The sequence below is a fragment of the Urocitellus parryii genome, chromosome 11 (assembly GCF_045843805.1).
Source record: "Urocitellus parryii isolate mUroPar1 chromosome 11, mUroPar1.hap1, whole genome shotgun sequence".
Taxonomy (NCBI): domain Eukaryota; kingdom Metazoa; phylum Chordata; class Mammalia; order Rodentia; family Sciuridae; genus Urocitellus; species Urocitellus parryii.
This window is the reverse complement of record NC_135541.1, coordinates 16242261-16265931: the sequence shown is the minus strand read 5'-3', so window position 1 is coordinate 16265931 and position 23671 is coordinate 16242261. Positions and strand designations below refer to the sequence as shown.

Below are 23671 nucleotides of genomic sequence, written 5' to 3'. Positions count from 1 at the left end.
ACCCAAAACCTGGAGAAAGCAAGCACCCTGCGGCTGGGGTTGGCATCAGAGCAGATCAGGGTGGGGATAATGAGGAGGGAAAGATCAGTGGCAGACCCAGCTTTGGATTTAAATCCCAACCATGGCAAATGGCTTTCCCTCCCTCAGCCTTGATTTCCTTGTCTGTAAAATAGATATAATAGTAGTTCTAGTTCTCCCCACCCCATAGGGTCTGGTAAAGATTAAATTACCCAACAAGTATATTGAGCACCTGGTGGGTGCCAGAGATGCATCCAGTCACTGCATGTAAAAGTCAATCATGTTTGCAACCTTATTATCTTCATCTGGAAAGAGGAAGGGACTGTACAGAAAGGAGGAATGGAGGAGACTGAGGTTTTTGTTGATTTATATATTTTTTGCAGTAGTAGAGACTGAATCAAGGAGTATTGTACCACTGAGTTACATCCACAGTCCTCCCCCCCCCCCCCCGCCCCCAGACAGTCTCACTGAATTGTCCAGGCAGGCCTTGAACCTGTGATCCTCCTGCCTTAGCCTCCCAAGTCACTGGGATTACAGGTGTGCACCTGGTGGGGGCTGTTATTTATTGAGTATTTAATCAGTGTCACATGTCCTTGTATAACCATTTGCAGATGATGATATAGATTCTGAGAGGTATAGTAATTCTCCAAAGAAACATAGTAGCGGTAGAATTGCAGCCATGTTCTTTAAACCAGATTAAGAGAAGGGGTGTGGGTGAGGCCATTGATCAGACCTGGCCTGGAGAGGGACAGAGGGAGTAGGAAGGAAAAGACAGAGGTGGGCAAGACCTCAAACTTGGGAAACAATTAGGGCTGGGGATGTTGCTTGATGGTAGAGCACTTGTTTAACATACACAAAGCCCTGGATTTGATCCCCTGCATTGAGGGGGTGGGGGTGGGGAGGGACACAGGCTCCCCAAGTGGACTTTCCTAGCAAAGAAGGCAGAGTACAGGGTAGGGACTGGTGAAGACAGAAGGAAGGCTTCTTGAAAGAGGTGAGTCTTGAGAACTGGGTGACTTGAAGGAGATGGGGAGCCGGAGCATTCCAGGCAGGAAGGCATAGGCTAAGGCCTTGGGGTGAGAAGGAGCTGCATGGCCTCAGGCTGAGAGGAAATAGCCCAGTGGAATGAGGGCTGGGAGGTCTGGTAGCCTCAGGGGCATAGAGAGGTTGATAGCCCTAAGGAGATAGGGAGGGCGACAGATTTAGGAGGCTTAGCTAATCACCTGGAAAAGAAAGAGAGCAGAGCAATCAACAGGACAGGCCCTGGAACCAAATCTGAGCCCAGAACTTCCTACCCCACATCAGGGTAGGTCACTTAACATCTCATAAGGGGTAGCACTTCTATAATCCCAGTGGCTAGGGAGACTGAGACAGGAGGATTCAGAGCCAGCCTCAGCAAAAAGTGAGGTGCTAAGCAACTCAGTGAGACCCTGTCTCTAAATAAAATATAAAATAGGGCTGGGATGTGGCTCAGTGGTTGAGTTTCCCTGAGTTCAATCCCCAGTACCCCCCCCCAAAAAAAATGCGGGAGGGGGTAATCAAAGTACGTGGTTTCTTGGATGAAATAATCTTGAGAAATGCTTTGCACGATGCCTGGCAGGTAGAAAGCCCTTGATTCATTCATTAATTCCTTAACTATCAAGTGCTCACTTGGTGTCCGACACTTCTAAGCCTGAGACACTGTGTGATTGAGCAGTGAACAAAATAGATAAAAATCCCTGCCCTCAAGGAGCTTACACTTGGAGGTTAAAACAGTTAACACGAAAACAAGCAAAACATATGGTTTGTTAGATGGGATAGTGCCGAGGAGGAAAATGAAATAAGGCAGAGCTCCAAGGTTGCAAGGTTATTGCAATTTTGTTTTATTTCTTAAAAATTTCTAGTTTTTTTTGTTGTTGTTTGTTTGTTTGTTTTTTGAGAGGTCTTGCTGTGTTGCTGAGGCTGGCCTTGAATTCCTATGCTCAAGTGATCCTCCTGCCTCAGCTTCCCCAGTAGCTGGTACTACTGGTCCATGCCACCAAGCTGAATACCAACTGCAATTATAAATAAACTTACAAAAATGGAGGCTGTAGTTATTATTTGCACTGTTTGAAGGTTTTAGTAGAAAAATCATCTTTTCAGTTCACCAGGCATTTATCCTTCATGAGAATTACTAGTAGAGATACAGCTGTTCTCATCTTATGGATGAGGACATTGAGGCTCAGGGGAGAATCTGAGCCAGGATTCATGACTTTGAGCACAGTGCTATACTGGCCATGCCTTGTGGTTGCCTGTGATGGAGGCAGTACTGTTCCTGAAAGAGCAGAGCACACAATGAGAGTGACATGGAGAAGAGGGGCACTGCTAAGGTATGTCAGTGTCCAGGGATGGAGCTGAGCTGGGGAGCAGGGGCAGGGGCCTTTTTCCTGGAGCCAGAGCTGTGGTCAGCATACTTCTGCCTGATGAGAGTGAGCTCAGAGAGTGGCTGGACCCAGGAGCAACCCTGAGGGCAGAGCGGGGGCAGCAGGCGAAGCCTGAGACACTGTGTGATTGAGCAGAGGGGCAGAATCTGTCCAGAACTGAGTGAGTGTGTGGGTGGCATTGAGGCTGAGGGGAGCAGGGAGGAGAGAAGTCAGCCCATGACTAGATGAGAGGGAAGAGCAAGGAGTTTGGCTGGCCCGAGCGGGCTGTGAAGGCCCTTGAATGTCAAGCCAAAGACCTCAGCCTTGACATTGATGTCAGCAGTAGGAAGCTATTAAAGGTTTTAGAGCAGAGACTCAGTGTCACGAGAATGGGATTTGAGGAAGATGTCTCTGGCACCAGGTGGAGATTCTCCGGAGGCTAGAGGTGGGGAGCTCACTGGGGAGGCGGTCACAGCTGAGCAGGTGAGAAATGAGGAGGTCAGATCAAAGAGACAGCTTGAACTGGTACAAGAAGTAAGGCCTGGGCTGTAGCCTAGAGTCTGCCCAGGTTTTCTGAAGGACCTTAGGCCGGTCCCTCTCCTGCCCTCTGTGCACCTGTATCTCCCCATTTGCGTTGAACTAAAGGTTCCTTTCACTCTTTTTTTCTTTTTTTTTCAAAATCTTTTGGGCTAAGGATCCATTTTGAGAAGATCATGACTGTGGCTAGAAGCCTTCAGAAGCATACAAAACCAAGTTTTGGTTAACATTTTGTGAGGTTTACAAACCTGCCAAAGTCCATCTATGGAACCAAGCTAGATGATCAATAGTAATAAAAATAGCAGCTAGCATTGAATGCTAATTACGGGGCAGGTGCTGGGTAAAGTGATTTATCTCATGCTCTTGTTAAAGCTCTTTACCAGCTCTATGAAATAGGTACCATTCTGTTTATTCCACTTTACAGATGAGGAAACTGAGAAGGCCTTGAAAAGTGAAGTAATTTGCTCAGAGCAAGAATTTAAGTCTGGGTTTATCAATTCAAGAGCTTTTTTTAAAAAAAAAAAAAACTTGGTGTTTTAAAATTTGTTTATTTATTTTACGGTTCTGGGGATTGAACCCAGAGACACTGTACCACTGAGTTACATCACCAGCTCTTTTTATTTGAGACAAGGTCTCACTAAATTGCCCAGGCTGGCCTTGAACTTGTGAACTTCCTGCCTTAGCCTCCCCCAAGTAGCTGGGATTATAGTATGTGCCACCATACCCAGCAGAGCTTATGATTTTACCAGTAAGGTAAGCCTGGGATTCTAGGGCAGGAGGGAGAAACAGCAGGGAAGGGACAGATACGGGAGGATTTCCAAAGAAAGCCATAGAGGCCAGGTGCAGTGGCATACTCCTGTAATCCCAGTGGCTTGGGAGGCCGAGACAGGAGGATAGAGTTCAAAGCCAGCCTCAGCAATGGTGAGGAGCTAAGCAACTCAGTAAAACCCTGTCTCTAAATAAAATACAAAATAGGGCTAAGGATGTGGCTCAGTGGCTGAGTGTCCCTGAGTTCAATCCCTGGTTAACCCCCCCCAAAAAAAAAAAAGCCATAAAGACAAAGCTAGAGCTAAGGGGAAAGAGGGTAGCAGTGTCAACTCAGCACTGAGGTAAGAAGCATTGAGTGGCTGGAGGTGAGGGCTGGTGAAGATTTCATTTGGAGCTCCCTTTCCTGGCTTCTAGAGCTTGGATCTGCCCCACATGGCCCCCAGCCAAGTGACCTGCTCTGGAGCTTGCTGGGGAAGGGTGGAGCATGGGGCTACTCTAGCTTCTTGGCCTGATTACATTCAGCCCCCTTGGCAGAGAAGGGCTTATCCCTGACTCTTTGACTCAGCCTCCAGTGCTGTCTCTGGAATCTACCCTCCCTCCCCCATCCCAAGGCCACAGAGAAGGGCCAGTGGGCCTTGATCTCTCTAGGGGAGTTCAGAAGTAGAGACACTCTTTCCATTCCAGAGAGGAGTCCTGGGGCCCATCTGCTGAGATCAGAGTACAGTCTGGATCCCAAGCTCCACGGCCCATGTTAGGCAATGGTTTAGATCCTGGTTGGCAGCACCACCTAGAAGCACAGTAGGAGGTAGTGTAGATTAGAGTAGGTCACGGTCTCAGCCTGGAATTTAGATTTATGGTGGGTTGGATTTGTTGGTCATCTATTATAGGGTCTTTCTATAAAAATTGTAAAAAAAAAAAAAAAAAAGACTGTAAAAATTTTAGGCTTTGTAGGCTATTCAGTCTGTTATTAATACCTTGAAAGCAGTTATAAACAACACATGAACAAATAAACTTGGCTGTGTTCCAATCAAACTTCAATTATAAAAACCAGACTACAGGCGGGACTTGGCCCATGGGCCATAGTTTGTCAACTCCTGGTGTAGAACCTTCTTCCTCCTGAGGTGTGTGTAGATTTTTAACTTTTTATTAGACACTGATATAAGCAAACAAGCTTGAGAGGGGTGTCCAGCTGGAATCTAGAGCCATAGTAGGTTAGGAAGGTGATCTAGAGCCACACCCTTTCTGGATCTAACTTTTGAGCATTGGTGAAAAAGAAATGGACTAGACAGTGGTTTAAAGCAGACTTAGTTATATTCTCTGGCTGAGCCTAAATTCACAGAAAGCTGAGGCAGGGTGGTATGGGGTAGTGAGATTTAGACCCACACATAAGACTGTGGTCTGAATATGGGGAAGTGGGTGAGCTAAAGCCACACAGATATTGATCTAGAGCAGGCAGAGCTTTGGTCCTAAGCCAGAGCACCATATGATCTAGAACAGCACTGTCCAATACAAATGTAATGCGAACCACATATGTAATTTAAAAATGTCTAATACCCACATTTATAACAAAGTAAAAAGTAAAATTAACTTTAATAAAGTACCTTATCTAACTCATTATAAAAATATTATCTCAACATAATCATTGTGAAAATTGAGATTTCTACATTCTTTTTGAAACAATTGTTTTAGTTGTTGATGGACTTTTATTTTATCCATCTATCTATTGCTGAGAAGCGAACCCAGTGCCTTATACCTGCTAGGCAAGCACTCTACCACTGAGCCACAACCCCAGCCCTTACTTTAAGACTTTATGCCAGGTATAGTGGTACGTGCCTGTAACCCCAGCAGCTCTGGAGGCTGAAGCAGGAGGATCACAAGTTCAAAGCCAGTCTCAGCAACTTAGCGAGGCCCTAAGCAACTCAATGGGATCCAGTCTCAAGATTTTTAAAAAAGCTTTAAAAGAGGTTGGGGATGTAGTTCAGTGGTGTTCAGTGCCCCTGGATTCAATTTCTGGTATGAATGAATCAATGAATGAATGAATGAATAAAAAAGTAAGACTTCAGAATCTGGCGTGTAGCATGTCCCAGTTTGGACTGGCCCATGTGACCTGTGGCTATCTTTTAGAAAAGAGGCTTTTCTTTGGATGAGAGTCCAGAGGAGTCATGACCCAGAATGATCTGGAATAAATAGGATTGGACATGCCAGAGGTTACACCCTTAGCAGAATTGAACTGGGTATAGGCTGTCCCAGTTTGGGAAAGCCACCTGGGCTCTGGGTTAGGGAGTGGGGGGTTCTTTCCCTTGGAGTTCTGACTAACTGGCCTCAGGTGGATCATCTCTGAGCACTGGCCCCCAGCTCCTCCCTCCCTCATCCCAATGTCACTTCTGACTCTAGAGTCTGGTCTGACCTGGCAGGTGGGGGAGGGCAGAGTGCAGCTGGACCCTTGAGGGAGCCTGAGCTCCACCCCTCCAAACCAGCTGCTGCCAGCCTTCCTGGACTGACTCTGTGGAAACCTGGGGGCCCTGAGACAGAAATAAACCGCCAGGTTTCCGGGGCGGAGTGGGGGGCCTGCCAGCCTTTGTGCTTCCTTGCTGGGGAGGTGGGGGGAGCAGGAAGCAGCTCCAGGCCCTGTCCCAGGCTGTTCCCCCTGTATGTCATCTCCCCTTACCCCCTCTCCTCCCTAACTGAGTGTAGAATTTGATGGATTAGTAAACCCTGGGGACCCAATAATCTGGGACTGACACTTGAGAGCACCAAGTGGTCCTTTAGGCTCCTTGACACAGCTTGGTGCCCATTGTTAGGACCCTATCCTAGGTACTCCTAGCTGCCTCAAGTCGGGAACAGAACAGATTCAGAGGGCTCTCTTGTGGCACTAAACTAGGAGTTGGAAGATTTGTAGTGTACCAACCTCTGCCCCTAACTAGCCAAAGGCAACTTTGGGTGGATCACAATTTAAGCCTCCATTTCATCTGTTAAAAATATTAAAAGAGCGTCTTGTGTTGGACACTGTTCAGTGGTTAACTCAGCCTCTGAAGCTAGTTTTTCTGACTCTGGACTGTGCCATTGTATGACATTTGGCAGGTCATTTAATTTTCCTGCGTCCATTTGTTTCCTCATTAGGAAAAAAGGGGATATTACCTTCTTTAAGAGAACCTTATAATCAAGTAAGTTAATTTGTGCTAATAACGCAGGCAGATGCTCAGTGTTGGCCATTACCACGGGTAGTGGCTAGGCTCAACAGGATTTCAAGTGAAAATGCATTGTTCAAATGTGAGGGACTTTTTCCCTTAAAAAAGGCCTTCTTAAAACCTTTCATTAAAAACAAAAAAGAAAAAGGAACCTCTCTCAATTTATAAAAATTATAAAAATCTGGAAAACTAAAGCTAACAAGCTTTTTTTTGGGGGGGGGGCGGGTATTGGGACTGAACACAGCAGTGCTTTACTGTTGAGCTTTTTAAACTTGATCCTGAGACAACTAAGTTGCTGAGGCTGGCCCCGAACTTGCAACCCTCCTGCCTCAGCCTCCAGAGTCGCTGGGATTACAGGCTTGCGCCACAGCGCCGGGCGCGAAGGTGTTTTGCCTAAAGAGAATTACACAGCAAGCAAATCTTGATAAGGTACCTACCATATATAGTCATGTAGTTCATCCCCAATTTACAGGTAAGGAAATCGAGGCCGGTGATTGGTCACTGGTGCACAGTGGCGCTATCCAGTGAGGCCCGAGTCCGCCGCTGGGGACTCACCGGAGGAGGGGCGTGCAGGTAGCGGGCGCCCGGGAGCCTCCGCCGGAGTCAAGCGCGCTATTAATAATCTCGCCGCTCCGCCAGCGCGAAGCGCGCAGGTCCGGACTGTGGCCGGGTGCCTGCCGGCCCGGGTCGGATCCGGATCGCCGCGCCCCCCCCTCCCTTTCCACGTGACAACCCCCCCAACTCTGCAGGCAGCGGAGGGCCCAGGCGGGCGGGCCGGGGGCCAGGAAAAAACCAAAAACGCCGCGGCTGGGCCGCTCCCCTCCCGCTCAAAATAGCCCCCAGGCTGGGACTGCCACGCATTCCGCTGGTCCCGGGGCGCGGGAAGGGGCCGCCGGCCGGGCTCCAGCCGGGCCCGACGTGGCTGCCCCGCCAGGCTGGACGGGGTGGGGGGCGAGGGCGGGCCGCGCGGCCGGCCGGCATGTGGCTCTCCTTCGGGGAGCCTTGGCAGCCCGGGCTGTGCGCTGCGCCGGGATGATGGAGAGCTTCTGGAATTTCCTGCAGCTGGAGAGCGCGGCCGACCCGGGGAGCGGGCCGAGCGCGCGGCTCGGAAAGGGGCGGCTAGCGGCCCGACCCTAGGGGGCGCCTTCCTGGCGAGGGTGCTGGGGAAGATCTCCCCTCTCGGCCCTGCTGCGAGCGGGCCCGGAGCCTCCACCCTCCTGCGCCGCCCTTTTCGGGTCTGGCGGGGGTCCAGTCCCGCCCCTCCCGGCCTCGGCGGCGGAGAGGGGCCAGGTGCAGGCAATGCCCCTCCCCCAGCCGCCTGGTTTCCCTCTCGGCCCGTCACCTCCTTCTGGAGTCAAAAGCCCTGCGGCCTCCTCTGGGAGGGGGTGGGGGTGGGGGTGGGGGTGGGGGTGGCAGGGATCTGGGGGCAGCCAGGTAGCCCTAGGGGCGGCGGCGGGAAAAACTAGGAGGCAGACTATTCCGCCCCAGAACGGCTGGACCTGCAGCCTGGAGCCTTCTTCTCGAACCAAGGCGTCCAAGGGCTTCTGGGAGGGAGGCGAGGTAGTCCTCTTCCAGCCCCCCTCCGCCCCCAACTGCAGAGCCGGTAGGGGGGCGGACCTGCTGGAAAAATCCTGGATAATTTCCCCGACGGAGACAGCGGCGGCTTTCTTTGGGGGCGGCTGTGCACCCTGAATATCCCGGAGTCTAGAAAAGGGCCCCCCTAGAGGGAGGGTCTTCCTTTTACTGGAGTCCTGAGATCCAGGGTAGTAGGTAAGTGACCTCTCTGGACTCACTCCTGGCAGTGGGGTGGGGGAGGGAAATAGGCCTACCTTGCCCTCTGTGGGGGAGGGGAAGGAAGAGATGCTTTCCCACAACTTTGCTGCGTTCCAGCACCATTTGGTGCTTTGCAAACTGATGAACCATTTGGCAACTCAGCAGGCGGCTCCCCCGCCTAGGGTGGACCCCTTCTCCCCCTGCCTGTGGCCTCTGTTCAGTTCCATTTCCTGCCCCCACCTAGCATACACTTACCACGTTAAACAAAAGCAAAGAAGATAGGCCCAGTTGGAATGTCTTCTCTGCCACTCACTGGTTGTGTGACCTTGGGCAAGTCCCTTCACTCCTGAGTTTCCCTTTCCTCATGAAAAACTAGATAATAGTGGGAGGTCATGGCCTTATTGTGGGGCTTGAAGTAGCAAGTTTAAAGCAATGAGCATAGTGTATGAGGGCATCAAGGGCACCTGTGTAACAGCCCCACCCAGAGGAGCAGAGGCAGCCCTCAACGTCTTTGAATCCCCTTACCCTCTAATAGCCCTGTGAAATGTGGCTTTCCAAGGTAAGTAGTCCTCTTAAACTGGGTAGGATGGAAAGATGATGGTTTTATTGAGTGTTCACTCAGTAAATAGTCATTAAATACATATTTACTGTTTTTATTCTCAGCTTCTGAGACCTAGGACTGGTCACAGTAGTGTTCAAGTTGGAAGGGCCCTTAGAAGTCCTTCCTGCCAGGCCAGCTCAGGGGGAAACTGAGGCCTGAAAAGGGGATTGAGTCTCCTTACAATGCCTCACTGTTGTTCACTATGGATGCGGGGTGGCGCAGAGCACTGACCTGGCTTCCTGGGTATGGCCCAGGCAGGCTTGAGGCTGGTGGAATTCTGTTTTCCTCTCTCTCCCAGCTCCTTGTTGACCTTTCACTCCACCACTGCCAGATACCCAGATTCAGATTTGGATGCCTCTAGGCCCCTCCTCCACCCAGGAGGTCAGCCTGGACCAATGCCATTCCCAACCTTTCTCACCCCACCTCCCCAGTTCTCTGTTTCCTGTTTGGCCTTCCTTGTCTCCTGGGAGAGACCCTGGAGGTACTCAAAGAAGCTTGAGGTTCCATTTGTGTCTGTGTAAATGAGCCAGTTACCTCACCTGTAAGCCTCAGTTTGCTTTTCTTCAAAGGGAATTGAAATAAAAATTCTAGGAGAACACCTCTTTGCTCATCTGTCCCAGACACCTCTTCACTCATCTGTCCCAGAGGCATCCTGGCAAAGATCTTTTTAAATAATAGAAGGCAGGAATGCCCTGGAACTAGAGGGAATTTGCACTGAAGGCCAGGTATAGGAAGAGAATAACCTTTGCTTTGATTTGGGAAGGCAGTGAGCCCTGGAATAGGAAGTGGGACAGAGATGATCATCCACCAGATCTTTTTGGTAAAGTCTGGATTCATCTCTCTGAATATACTGCTGGGCAGTTCCCGTAAACTTAAGGACCACAGACTCTCTCTCCCAACTAGCCCAGTCCCACTTCCCTCTGCCTCAAGGAAGCCTTTCTGGGCTGTTACTCTTTCTTCCACCCTAACCCTGAGTTTCTCTGCACTCCACAGAGGACTCCCAGTGAGGGACTATAAAAGAGAAAGGCTGGAACAGCAGTTGGGCTGTGTGACTTTGGGCAGGCTGCTTCCCTCTCTGGGTATCTGCTCCTGCATAGTGGAGGAGGCTGGATTAGTGACTCCCTAAGGCACCTTCTAGCTCTGACAGGCTCCAAGCCTGTTTTGACTGATGTATCCTAGGAGATAGGAGCACACAGAGAACTAAGTCAGCTGGGAGATCCCTGTCAAGGTACCCCTCCCCCAGGCTGAGGTGCCTCCCTTGTTGAGACACACCCTTCAGGGATACTGGTGGAGATTGTGGTGGGTGGAGGGTACATATCACCCAAGTGAATGGTCCTGCTGATTCTCAGGGTTCATATTATCTGGAGAGAGGTCTGTGCTTAAGAACAAGAGCTTGTGTCAGGGCAGTGTGACTGCGTGCTGTTAGGGGAAGAGAATGTGTGTGTCAGTGACCGGTCAGCCTCCAGGGAGTGGGGTGTCAGGCACGAGGCAGCTAGCTTGAGGGATGGTGTGTGCAAAAGAGTGATCACAGAGGCAGTCGGTGTATCAGGGTGTGTTCAAGACAAGGAGACTGGCAGTGGGAAGGAGGAAAAACCATATATGAGCCAGAGAACCCAGCTCTGGGTCAGGGCAGGCCGCCTGGCAGGCTCCAGCCTCATAGGGAGTGATGGAAGAGTTTCGCCTGTACCTAGGTTTGTCAGCTTGTTTATGGGTGTTAGCTGAATGGCACTGTTCTGAATTGCAGTTGTCATGCTCTTTTGTGGGGGTATCTATCTGTGTAGGGGTGTTGTCAAGGTTTCCTGAACCGTGAGTTTCGGGATGTGTGGTAAGGCATTGGGTAGCCCTTGGCCATTTGGGGTGCTGTCCGATTGTACTGGGGCCATTGAATGGTATTTTTCAGCCAGCGGGCGAATCCTGGCTGTTTTGGGTGCCTCTTCTCTTCTGCAGAGAGGGAAGCCTCCTGTCTTAATCGGTCCCTCTGCAGGTAGGCAGGCAGCCGCAAGCCCGCTCACTCTCAAAGTAATTTTACCACGGTGCCTAAATCAGGAACAGGCGTGAATTGACCTTTTAACCCCTTCCCCACCACGGGATTAGGCTCAGTTTCCTGTTCAATCTCCTCCAGAACCAGTTCCATCCCGCTTAGGCCCCCCCAACAGTGGATAAGCAAACCCCCTCCATCACCTTTCTTCTTCCACCCCTATCGGGCCTTGGGGGGGCCTGAGGGCCAGGCTGGTGCAGGGTCTGGCAGGAGCTGAGGGCCCAGGCGGGAGTGATAAATATTGAAGAGGAGGGATTTCGGTGTGGGCTGGAGCAGCTGCAGTGGTTCGAGTGTCACACTATCTCTCCCCAGGTTTACTGACCCATTTCCATTCACGCGGCTGCTGGTTTCCTAGCAACGGCAACAGTCCCCCCAGAACAGGCGGAGTGTGTGTCTGCCATTAGCGACTGCCGCAACTGTGTCAAGGTTACCCCGCTCCCTGCAAACCCACCCCGGCGGGTTTGTTTTCTGCCAGCGCCTGGCACACACCGTGCCAGCCAGGCAGGGGGAGGGTAGGGGGCTGGGGGCCAGCCCAGGGGCTTGGGCTTGGGTGAGGGTGGGGGGCGAGGAGGAGCTACAATTCCCGGTCCAGTGGGAGCCAACTTGGACCGAGTCCGATGCAGCCACCCCCCCACACTTGGCTGGTGGAATTCCTGAGCCCGAGGGGAGCAGGGGGTGGGGCTGTCCCTCAGCCCTGACCCCCGAGATTCCAGAGCCTGGGGGGAGGGGTGTGGGCCGAGGGGCCTCCGGGAAGCCTGCCCGGTCTGACCCCACCTGGCTTGTTCTCCTGCCCTGGCTTCCTCCCACTTGTGCAGCAGCTCCATGCTCTTCTCTGCTCTCAGCTCTTTGTCCCAACCTCTGTGCCTGGTCTCCCCCAGCAGACTCCCCAGGGCAGGGTTGTATTTCTCCCATCAGACCAGGGACTCCTGAGGTTGGGGTCCATGATGCCTCTTTTTCTTGTCAGCCCTCAGCACCATCTCCTGACTTAACAAATGTCGTGGGAGATGAGATTAAACATTTAGGGTGGCAAAGGGTAATTCCTTAATGGGGACTACCCCATCCTACCCCTCCTTGCTGGAGGATTCTGTCTGCACTCCCCACCACCAGGCAGTCCTCATGTGGGACTGACTAGAGGACGTGGAGTACCCTTCCTTTTCTCCTGAAAGCCAGGCTGCAAAGGGTTAAAGCAATTCCTGCCCCCCTTGCCTTGGTATGTGAACTCCCCCAGGCTGGGGGGATGGGAGGGTGGGGGTCTGTCACCTTACAGTCACTCGTGGTCAGCTCAGACCTGACCAGTCACATTCCTACCCAGGAGGGCTGGGGCTTGACGCAGAGGGCAGGGGCAGAGGCAGAGACCTGGAGGAGGCTGAGTTTATAGGAATGGAAGACCCTTTGGGTGGGAGAGTGGGGAATACAACCCAAAAGTTGGGGCAAGAGGCAGCTGGGGTTAAAGCCTGAATCCACCTCCTGTTCCTTTAGGTCTTAGTCTCCCTGACTCTCCTCCTAGTTTACACCCCTTAAAACTTTCTGGGTGGGTCCACGTGTCTAATGACACAGGTACAGACCTGGTCCCAATTTTAAACAAAGAAAAGTACGTGGCAAAGGCAGTTTCTGACATGCAGAGCAGCACAGGGAGTTGTGGGTAGACTCGTGTGACTTTGTGATGCTTGGGGGAAGCTGGCTGGGTCAGAGGTTCTGAGATGTAGGGTGCCCAGCAGGCTAAGCTAGACAGCAGTAAGAGACCTGCGTGGGGACTCAGGGAGCCTGGTTCTCTGCCCAGCCTTGTGCCTGGCTCCTCATGACCTCAGTCTCCCCATCTGACAGGCTTAGGCCAGTGCTTTCTGAAAGCCCTTCTGCCCTTTTAGTCAGTGGTTCTGGGTGAGAGATGAGGGTTGGGGGCGATGGTCTGGAGAGGTGTGAGAAGCTGCCAGCTCTGGGGGGAGTTGCAACGTGATCCTGCAGCGAAAATAGCCCAGGTCATTTTCAGCTGCTTGGGCGGAGGTATCTGATCCCAGCAGGGCAGCATGGGCAGGGGGCAGGGAGGAGCATTCTGTAAAGCTCTCTGGGAAACCGGACGCTAGGATGGAAGGCTAGGGAAAGGTTGGCATGCCCAGCTGGGCTTCCTGAGACCTGCAGGGCCTTGGCAGGAGCCCAGGAATGAAAAGACAAGAATGCAGAGGGTTAACCGGAGGTGAGGGCTGGACTCTGGCCCCCTTTGGGTCCTGGCCTGGATGAGGTGAAAGGTCAGCCCCAAGGAGTCCAAGCACAGCTGGGGAAAGAGTAACGCGATCCCTCTCCCTAGCCAGGCTCTGGGGATCACAGTGCCGACACCCCCAGGAAAGGTGCTTTGACATCCCCAGGAAGGGGCTTGTTTCACTTGTTCTCAGCAGGAGCTATGGGTTAGAAGAGGGTCCAGGCCCATGGGGTCAGGGAGATTTGCAGGTCAGGCTCCTCAACTAGTATGGCAGTGCTTTGTCATCCTGGGGTCAGGGGAGGTGGAGGTGAGCCTGCTGGAAAGGTTAAAGGTAGCCTACTCTGGGCCCCATTTACCAGCATGGGGTGGGGGAAGCTTAGGGGTAGGAATCCCCCCAACATACAAACAGCTTGATTAGTGAGGGTGGCCATCTGGTACTAGACTGTGACATTGAGATGTGCTTAGGGTGAATTACACCTTGACTGAGAAGGCTTTGCTGTCAGGTTGTAGGTCTGGTGGGATACTGTGGTATAAGATGATTTCGCGGGAGGCAGAGATGACAACACACAGGAGAACAAAGGCTCTGAAGTCAAGTTTGACCTGGGTTCAAATCCTGCCTCGGTCTTAAGCAAGCTAACCTAAGCATCAGTTTCCCGATTCATAAAATAGGACAACTAGTATCCACCATGTAGGATAATTGTGAGGTCTGCACAGAATAGGTGCTCAGTAAAAACATAATGGTAACTGGGCTGGGGGCACAGTACCTAGCATGTGCCAGAGGTGGGTTCCATCCCCGGAACTGGAGAGAGAGAAAAAAAAGTATTAAGCCTTATGAGGTGGCTTACAGGTCACACACAACATGGAGCCTGGATTGCAGCTGACGCTGGGTCTCTATAGAGCAGAAACTGGTAAGCTATAAACAGTATGAAGGAGAGGGTAGTTTGAGAATGGGACTGGGTCACTGTCCTCAGGGCTGTGCATGTGAGGGTGACCAGATGGGACAGGGTGAGGTGAATGGTGTTGAGTATGTAGCAGGGGGTGGTTTGAAACAGGGTTGATCCTACCGCCTGGCATCAACCCCCATACCCCACCCTGGCAGGCTTTGTGCGGCCGCGTGGGTGTAGCTGTCCCCGAAGTGCCGCTGTAGGTATGTTTGAGAAGGCGCAGGCATCCCGAGAAAGAACAAGTCGCCTTTTGTACGCGTCCAGCCCCCGGCAGGGCTGGGCCCTCTCTGGGGGATCCCCTGTTTCCTCGCCCAGTTCCCCGCCCACGGACAGCGCCCCAGCCCAGCCTGCCTCAGGCCCCCACCTGTGGGGCTCGGAGGTCTGAGCGCCCCCTCCCGGAGACCTCCGCTGAGGGGCTGAGGGTGTGGAGAAGGGGGTGGGAGGGGGCGTGCCCAAAGCCTGCCCCGCCCTCGTGGCGTCACTCCAGGTGCTACCAATCTCCAGAAGCCCCGCCTATGGGCGGCACACATTCTCACAGCACCGCTCCCTGGAGTTGGGGACGCGCGGTGGGTGGAGCTGGCGGGAGGTGCGGGAGGAGGCAAGGCCAGCGATAGGGCTGGGAGAATTGAAGGCCTCTCCCTTCCTGCTCTGGGACAGGCTGACCAGGCGACCCTGACGCTGAGTGCTGGGCTTTCTTTGAAGAGCCTCACAAGACCTCCCGGAGTGCGTCACCTTCTTGCCCACCTGTCCATATCTTACTGATTAATACTCTTTGCACTAAGCCTTTTCAGAAGCGAGCCCTACCATCTTTTTTGTTTGTTTTAGTTGTTTTATTGCCTTCACCCTTTTGGTGGCCCTCTGCAATCATAGCAGAAGCTGTAATACTACGAACACCAGCCGCAGTCCACTCAGTGGCTGACTCATACCAGACACTGTTGTCTTTCTTGAAACATCTTAGCTGATGCATCTCTTCCAGCTTTCTACCTTGTCTCATTGAACCCTTCTCACCCACTGGGACGACGTCTGGGCAGGGGTTATAGACATGGTCTAGCTCAAGAGAAGGCACTCAGTTTAGGATGGATGATAGATGAGGAGACAGGCTCATGAAGGGAAAGTAAGTCACTTAGCAGGTAGAACAATCAAAACTAGAAACCGGGATTCCTGACCTCCTTCGGACCTTTAGCTCTCATGTGTGACTGAGAGTAGGGAGTTGCACAGAGAATTGCTAGAGGACTTCCCCTTCTCCACGGGAGGATCTCTGTCCAACTGCTCCCTCTCTGCAAAGACCAGAAGAACCCTAGGTTTGTCTTTGCAGTGCACACAGCTGGTAGCAGAACCTCTAACTGCTGGGAAGCGGAGATGCTGGAAGGGCTTTTGCAGGCCAAAAGGGGCAGTTCTGGGCTACAAGGAGTATTATGGCTCCAGTGATTGGGGGGTGCTGGTTCTAGGGACATAAAGATTTAGCTTGCAGGTGGGAGGTTCCAAGATGGGCAAAGAGTGTTGGGAACCAAAGTATGTGGGGGTTCAGTGCAAGGGAGGCAGGGACTATGCTGGGCCAGCACTCCCCCACCAACAAGCTGGCCCAGCGGAATGCTGGGAGGCCCCAGGGATGAGGCCAGGCAGCCAAGGTGTCTCTGGTGGCACAGAAGCAGTTAAGAGCTGCCTCAGCCCGTTCCTTCAGACAATTAGTGACATCTCGCTTGACAACACCACACTGAGCCCATGCAGACCTCAGTCCCCCTCCCAGCCCCCCCACAGCCGCTTCAGCTGTTTATTCTTGGGCTTTAACAATTGGGATTCTGACTTGGAGGAACGGGCGCCCCGCTCTGCCCTCTGACCCGCCGTCTCCTTGGTAACTGGAGCCCGGTAGGCCTGGGCTCTGCGTTAGGATTACAGATCCTGAATTCACAATCTTGCTGCTCCCCTGCAAGCAGAGGCTGCAGCAGCAGCAGCAGTATGTGGGATCTTCAGCTAGACCAGAGGGGACAGAGAAGAAGGGTCCCCAGGGGCCAGCGTGAGACACCAGTGGGAACCCAGGATGGCACAAGCAACCTGGAGAAGGATGCCCCCCCCCCCCCCCCGCAGCCTCCAAGGGGTTAGGCAGGGCCCATTGCTGTGCTCCACTCCCAGCATCTCCCAACCGCTCTCTGGAAACTTTCTTCATGGTAGAGCCCTGAGGGCAAGGGCAAGGCTTCTCCATCACCCCCCTTTCCCCCCTCAGTCAGCCCCCTACCATGCCCAGAGCTCCAAGTGCCAGCAGACTGTGCCCCTGCCGTGCCCGCCGCCATGGCAACAGGCCCCCTCCCTCGCCAGCTCTGCTCCTTCCTCCCCCCCCCAGCAGCCAACTGCCCCAGCTGAAACCGGAGCCGATGCATCTGTGAGCCTCATGCCTAGACCCACATTCCATTTCTGTCCTCTGTCCCCCCCAGTTCTGGCGACGACATCTCCCCTCCTCTTTCTCCTACTTACGCCCCCTCCCTCCTTGCCTCTGCCTACTCCTGCTGTTCCCCCCACACTCTATCACTTAGTGTCTCCCCCTTGTTCCCGCCCCATTCTAGGAGCGTGGCTCACCCTCTCTACTGTCTCTGATGGTCTCTGGGTGTGTCATTCCCTGCTTCCAGCTCCCTGGGTCGCTGCCTTGGCCTGCCTGTGGCAGGCTCCTCTGTCTCTTTCCCACCATGTGTCTGTCTCTCTTTCTCTCCTTCTGTGTGCGTGTGTCTTTGTCTCTGCATCATCCTGCCTGTCTCTCTTTGTCTTTTTCTTCCTTCTTCTCTCCCTTCCTGGATCTCTTTCTTGCTGTCTTCCTTCCTGTGGCATGTGTCCCCCCCTCCCCATCCCTTTCCTCTCTTTCCCGGTCACTGTCTCCCAAGCCCTCCTTCCTTATCTCTTTCTCCACGATCTTCCTCTTTTTGTCTCTAATTCTCTGCCTTGATTTCTCCCTCCCTTTCCTTCTCTTTCTCTGACTTTCCTTCTAAATACAGAAATTCCTTTCAGGTCTCCTTCTCTTTCCTTCTTAGCCATTTCTCTCAGCCCCTGGTCGTGGAACTGAGGGAGGTCCTCCAGAATCACCCCCAAAGAGCCCCCTTACTAGTGAGGGCCTTGTGACTTGAAAGCCCCATTGGGCATGTATAGTTGAACCTGAAAGGGAGGGTCTCAGGTTAAAGAGCCTGCAGAGAGTGGGGTGCCAGGTCTCCCTTTGTAGGGTTTTGGAGGGTGGGCTTTATCCACCTGGTTCATCTTTTACCAGCCCAGGTAGTGAGTACTCCCAGGGGCTCTGTGTCAGCCAAGAAGCCTCCTAGATATAAGGACTTAACAGAAGATCATGTCTAGACCTCACCGACTCCTGAGATTGGTCCTCTCCTGGTACAGTAATAGCTGTCTTGGACCATGCCTCGGTTTACCCCTGTGGCACAGGGTTATAACCTTGCTCTAGCACTGACTTCTTGAAAGTACTATAAGAGTCCCTGAAGCAAACTCAAAGTTATGAGGAACAAGGAAAGTCTTGAGTAACTCCCGAGCCCCTGCTCACCAACAGCAGGAAGGACTCCAGCCCAGAAGAATCAAGGTCCTGGTAGAATCAGGGTCCTGTCTCCTTAAGTGCTGGGTGGAAGACAGTGCCCGCCTCCCCCAACACTGGCAGCCCCTGCTGTCCAGCCCTCCCAGTCTGGGCAGTGGCCTCTAGCCTTCCTCCTGTCATCCCTCTTCAAGGAATGAGCTCGGAGTCATGGGCAAACAGTCCTGGAGTGGGGAGCCAGGCCTCTAGAGCCCAGCCCTTGCCTCTGGGTGTGGTGAGGCCTGGTCAGGCAGACAGTTCTAGGACCCTGGGGTCTGGGCACTACTCACCAAGGGGCCAGGCGGGGGAGTAGGGGTGCCTGGGGGAGGCGGGTTGCACGCAAGGCATGCTGGGCCCCCTCGGCGGGTGGGTGGGGGGAACAAAGCTGGCATCGAGGCCTCAGCTAAAATTAGCTGCTTCCCTGCGCGGGAGCGAGCATGCCTGCCAGCCGCCCAGATCGCCGCTGCCTCGGCAGGCCATCTGTCGCCACGTTTTGCTCAGTCCCTCAGGGCCCCCCAGCTCCAGCCACCCCCAGGGGCTGGAGGAACTCTGCTCTGAGGCTGTTCCTGACCAGAGCTCTGGGCTCTGCTGCTGCTGTGTGACCTCAGGCTAGGCCTATCCCTCTCTGGGCTCTTGTAAGAGGGGGGCTCTTGTACAGTGCTGACTACCCAGGTCCCCTGCTCCTTCTGAGCAGCAGGTGCTTTTGGGGTCATGGGGAGCTGGGATGTGGGCTGAGCTCCTCCCTTTGAGCTGCTGCTCTAGTGCAAGGTTTGAAGGTGGGCAAAGTGAGGTTTATTTAGGGTAAAGGTGAGGAGGATGACAGTCCTATCAAATCCCTTGGTCTTGGGGTGGTCTTCTCTGCATCCAATGGGACCACCCCCCAACACACACACACACACACACACACACACACACACACACTCTCTCTCTCTCTTCCAGGCAATTTTAAAGAAACAGCTCAGGTGGGAAACCAGCCTGGGCAAGTCTTTTGCCTTCTCCTCGTCTAGTTCTCCCTCTTTTCAGAAAGAGACTTCCTGTTTCTTGAGCACCTACCCACTTTATGCTGTGTATTCTTGTGAGACGCATGTTAATGTCTCTACCTCCAGATGAGGAGACTGAGGTGCAGGAAGATGAGGTTCCCTGTGAGGAAGCAGCAGAGCAGAGTCAGGGGAGGAGCCCACTATCCCTCCCATGCTCCCCCTCCCAGGCCCACCCCTTCAGCTTCTCTGGACCTGGCACTTCCCTTCCACCTCCCCAAAGCCAAAGAGGCTGAGCCTCTGCTCCAAGGTCACCCAGCTTGGCCTGGGAGGAGCTCAGACTTGAACCCGGGCCTCTTGGCTTCTGGCCTTCCTCACCACTCTGGCCAGCAGGCTGGGCCTGTTCCCTGGGTGAGTCATGCCCCTGGACTTTGGCCTCCTTGTCCCTAGCTCTGTGGCCTGAAATTTAGAGAGAGGGCCTTTCCAAGGAAGAGGAGTACCCCTCACAGCACAGGGTGTCTCAAGCCATTCATTATTCCACTCCCTGCTCTGGAGTGTGTGGTGACAGCAAGCCCTAGACCCTCTGCTTCCCACCAATCTCTAAATAGTGTGACAGAAACAGCTTCAGTGACAGCCCTCCCTCCACTGCTCCTTCTGCCCCCTGCCTAGATACACAGCTACGTTAAATGAGAAATGGGGGCAGGGGGTGTTTGGAGAGGTGGCATTTCAGGTTATCTCTGTGCCCAGGCAGCTTCCTCCGGGCGCTTCTCTCCCCCAGCACGGGTTACCCAGGCAGAAGGCCACAGCACCGCCCCTCATGGTGTCCAGGGACCAAGGTCACACCCAGAGTCCTGTGTGCCTCCACCTCCTCCTGGGGCCAGTGGTGTTTGTCACTGGGGCAACGTGTGGCTGTGCCTGGCTCTGGCAGTGCTGGGGTGACATTCATGCCCTGTGAGCTGTGACGCCTCTGCAGGCAGAGGACAGCACCACTCAGGCTGGTGACAGTGGTGGGGGAGGGGTGTGGGTGGGCAGACTGTCACCTGTCCCAAGCAGTCAGGGAGGTGACATGTCACACACCCATCCCAACAATCTGTAGGGAGGCCTCAGGGAAGGGGCTTGGTTATGCCCAGTCTCGGGTTCTGGTGGGTGGAGGTCTGTGCCTTCCCCCCAGGTAGAAAAAGAGGCTTGTCTCGTGGGGATGTGTGCGGCTGTTTTGCTGGGCTGTGTGTGACAGTTTCTCTGTGCCTCCCACACCCTCTCTGGCACTGGAGGTGCCTGGTTGTATGGTAGTCCTGTGAGAGATGACCACCTGGATACCTATCTGACTGAGGTGTTAGATGTGACCATCTCATACTTAGAGGGAAGCGACAGGTTATGTGCCCAGCTCATCTGTTAGGAGGGTTGTCACAGACTTGTGTACCTGTCTTTCTGGCTGTTGCATGTGTGAGAGATGTCACCATGTGCCCATCTCGTGCTTCTGTGGGGGGTGATGTGTGATTTTCTTCTGCTGTTGGGAAGGCAGTAACGTGGTAGCTCATGGTAGCCCGTCTCTCACCCTAAAGAGACAACATGTTGCCCAGGGGTGGGGTGCTAGCTGTTGGTGGGGCCTCCCTAGGCAGACCACATGGCCCCAATGGGCCAGCCAGAGGAAGCACTGGAGGCCCTGAGCATAGGTCAGAGTGTGTGTGTGGAGGGTGTCTCAGTGTCTCGTGACCTATCTTCTGACCCAGGTGCCAACCCTTGGGACTATTCCCCAGGAGGAAGGACCCAGTGTTTTTCAGACCGCGCGCAATGGGGGCCTCTGGGGCCGGGGCAGGTGTGTGCCTGTGAAGGTGTGGCATCAGGCAGAATTTGCACGGGGGGGGGGGGGGGGGGGGCTGGGGACCCTATTCGCTGCCTCTTCTGCCCCTGAAACTGTTAAACTAATTAAGGCTGTGGAGCCGCAGGATTAATCGGGGCAGCTCGGCGCGGGCCGGGAGCTCAGGTAGTCGATTAGTGCGCCGCGGAGGATATTGGATTTCTGAACCGCAAGTCAGCACTATTCGGGCCTGTTATCTCCAAGGCTGGAGGGTCAGCAGGCAGGAGGCCGGGCGCTGGCCGCCCTCGCCCAGCACGGCCTCCCCCTGCCCTCACCTAGCCCTTCCCCCGGCCCACCCTGTCTCTGCCTCATCCGTTCTTTTTCAGGTTCCTGTGGGACAGTCTAGTCTGGTTGTCCCTTTCCACTGCCATCTCCATCAGTGCCCTCCCCCGCATGCTGGTGACCCCCTCCTGCTGCCTCTCCCCCTCAGGTCTTTCTGGTCCCCTCCCATTCTGTGCCTGACCCGTATACCTGCCTGCAGCCTCTGCCTAGGTCTCAGCCCCCTGCCCTTGGCCCCTGCCTCCCAACCGGTCCCCCACTGTCCCTTACCACTAGTCTCTGTCCCCCTTTTTGTGTCTGTGTGTGTCTGTCTCTCAGTTTCTCTCGGTCTTGTGTCTCTGTCTCCCTATGTGTCTGTCTCTCTCTTTTCCTTTCTCCCTCTGGCTCTCCCTCTCTTGCTCGCGCTCTCTCTCTCTCTCTCTCTCTCTCTCTCTCTCTCTCTCTCTCTCTCTCTCTCTCTTGTGTGGTCTCTGCTGGTGTCTGCAACCAGAACAAATCTCCCCCAGCCAACACCCCCTGAACAAGGAGGCCAGAGCAGCTAATGGGAAACATGTGATTCTGCCTTGCGCCTGGAGCACCGTGAAGGGAGCCTTGGTCCCAGCCCGGCCCTGCTCCCCCTTGCTGCATTCCCCCACCACACTGCCCTCCGCCTCCCCCAGCCTGAGCGGGCACAGTCACAACTTCCCTGGTCATTTGTGTTGGTGGGGGCTGGTGTTTATCAACTGGGGAGTACCAGGTTGTGCAGGAGCTGGGGGCAGCTCTGCTCCGTAGGTCTCCCCACCCCTGGGGGCAGGCAGACCCCATGCAGACTCCCCGGACCCGCCACCATATGCAGGAGAACAGGGCCAAGATGAGCTGAGCTGTGGGGACCTGGATGGGGGGCAGCGGTCCACCTCCACTGGAGGGCTCTGGAGCCACCCAAATTTCCATCTCTTCTGCCCTCCCAGGCCTCTGGGGAGCCGCAGAGGTGGGGGCTCCCCAAGGGCTTGGGAGCTGCCAGGCTGCATTTCTGTGCCCACCCAACCACAGGGAAGGGGGGACAGATCAGAGGAGGGAGGCTCTGGCAGGTTGGAATTCTCCTTCTCTGCCTGTGGATAAATTGTCCCTAATCCAGGCTTGGGGAGTTGTCTGGCTCCTACAGAGAGAGAGAGAGAGAGAGAAAGCAGAAGATAGGGAGGGAGGGAGGAGGGAAGCAGGCACATATAAACACAGTGACACAGACACACATACTGTCTCACAAAGGGTCTCTCCTTGCACGCACATGCACACACATTATACAAAGGTACCACACAGACACTGAGGCACCATTGTGCTGACAGGCGTACTGTGGCACACAGGCCTGTTCACACGTGTGGACGCTGGCACATGGCTATACTGGCACAGGCGTACAATGACACAGCACAAGGACCCACCAACATACAGAAACACATGCAGATACACAGACACAATGATAAGGTCACACAAATCCACAGACGCAGGCACACACCCACAACAAGTACATACTGACCCATAGTGAAACAGACCAACAGGGACACCGTGACCAGTCACACCATCACACCATGACCCTGAAAACCCAGAGAAAGGCAGAGGTAGAAGGGAGGCAATGCTGATCTACAGTGACACCAGTGCCCGCAGTCACAGGCCTCGAGATTGGAAACCTGCAGGGACAGCAGAGGATCAGCCGCACGCCCCCGCCCCCCACCACACACACATCCAGAGAGCTCTGAGACAGGCAGGAGCCGGTTTGGCTCCTGACACAGCTAGATACAGAGAGCCAGGCACAGTGTGTGCGCACACAGGAACAGGCACAGCCTGACCGCAGCTGGGCACACCTGTCACACACAGACACAGGCACTTATGCTTGAGTCTCACAAGCATATAAACACAGGCTCAGCTAGATGCACATACAAAGGTGAACAGAATAGAAATTCAGACAGTGCACATACCCACCTGTGTAACTGAAGACACCGATCCCACTTGGCCTAGCATACACATGTGCACACACACCACATCTGAGCAGACACAGTCCCATACATGTAGACCCTTAAGCATGCAGAAATACAGGGAAGCATACAGACAGGCTAAATAGACCCAGAACCCACATACAGGTGTATTTACCCAGACAATGAGACATTCACCAACATGCATTTATACAGACAGAATCTCTGTCACACACACATAAATTCCCAGGCAACCAAGACCTATAAGCAGTTCATGAGGCCTGGATCCCAGATCCCCTGGGGGCTCTAGTACAGACCTCGAGACAAATGGGTTAGAAGCAGGGACATGGTGAAGAAGGCCATGGTTATTATAGAAAACAAGAGACACCACCAGTTGCTGATGGTGCATGGGCACCCTCGTGGAAATCTACACCCACCATCACCCTGAACAGCAGCTCTCTTGCCTGCATTGTGGGCAAGGTCTTGACACGTATAGCTCCTCTCTATCCATAGATTTTTCTTTTTTTTTGGGGGGGGGGCATTTACTGGGGATTGAACTCAGGGGCACTCAGCCACGGAGCTACATCCCAACCCTATTTTGTATTTTATAAGAGACAGGGTC

General features: G+C 53.7%; 1 protein-coding gene across 4 annotated transcripts in view; it reads left to right on the top strand.

The window, feature by feature from the left end:
* Positions 1-23671, top strand: part of Ahdc1 (AT-hook DNA binding motif containing 1) — a 65856-nt gene that overhangs the window by 19690 nt on the left and 22495 nt on the right. The window contains exon 1 of one of the 4 annotated variants that reach the window (XM_026391655.2): positions 8597-8662. The exons of the other annotated variants lie outside the window; for them this stretch is intronic. The gene's annotated coding sequence lies outside the window, so the exon portion shown is untranslated. Of the gene's footprint in view, positions 1-8596; positions 8663-23671 lie in introns of those variants that run through there. 4 annotated transcript variants of the gene reach the window in all.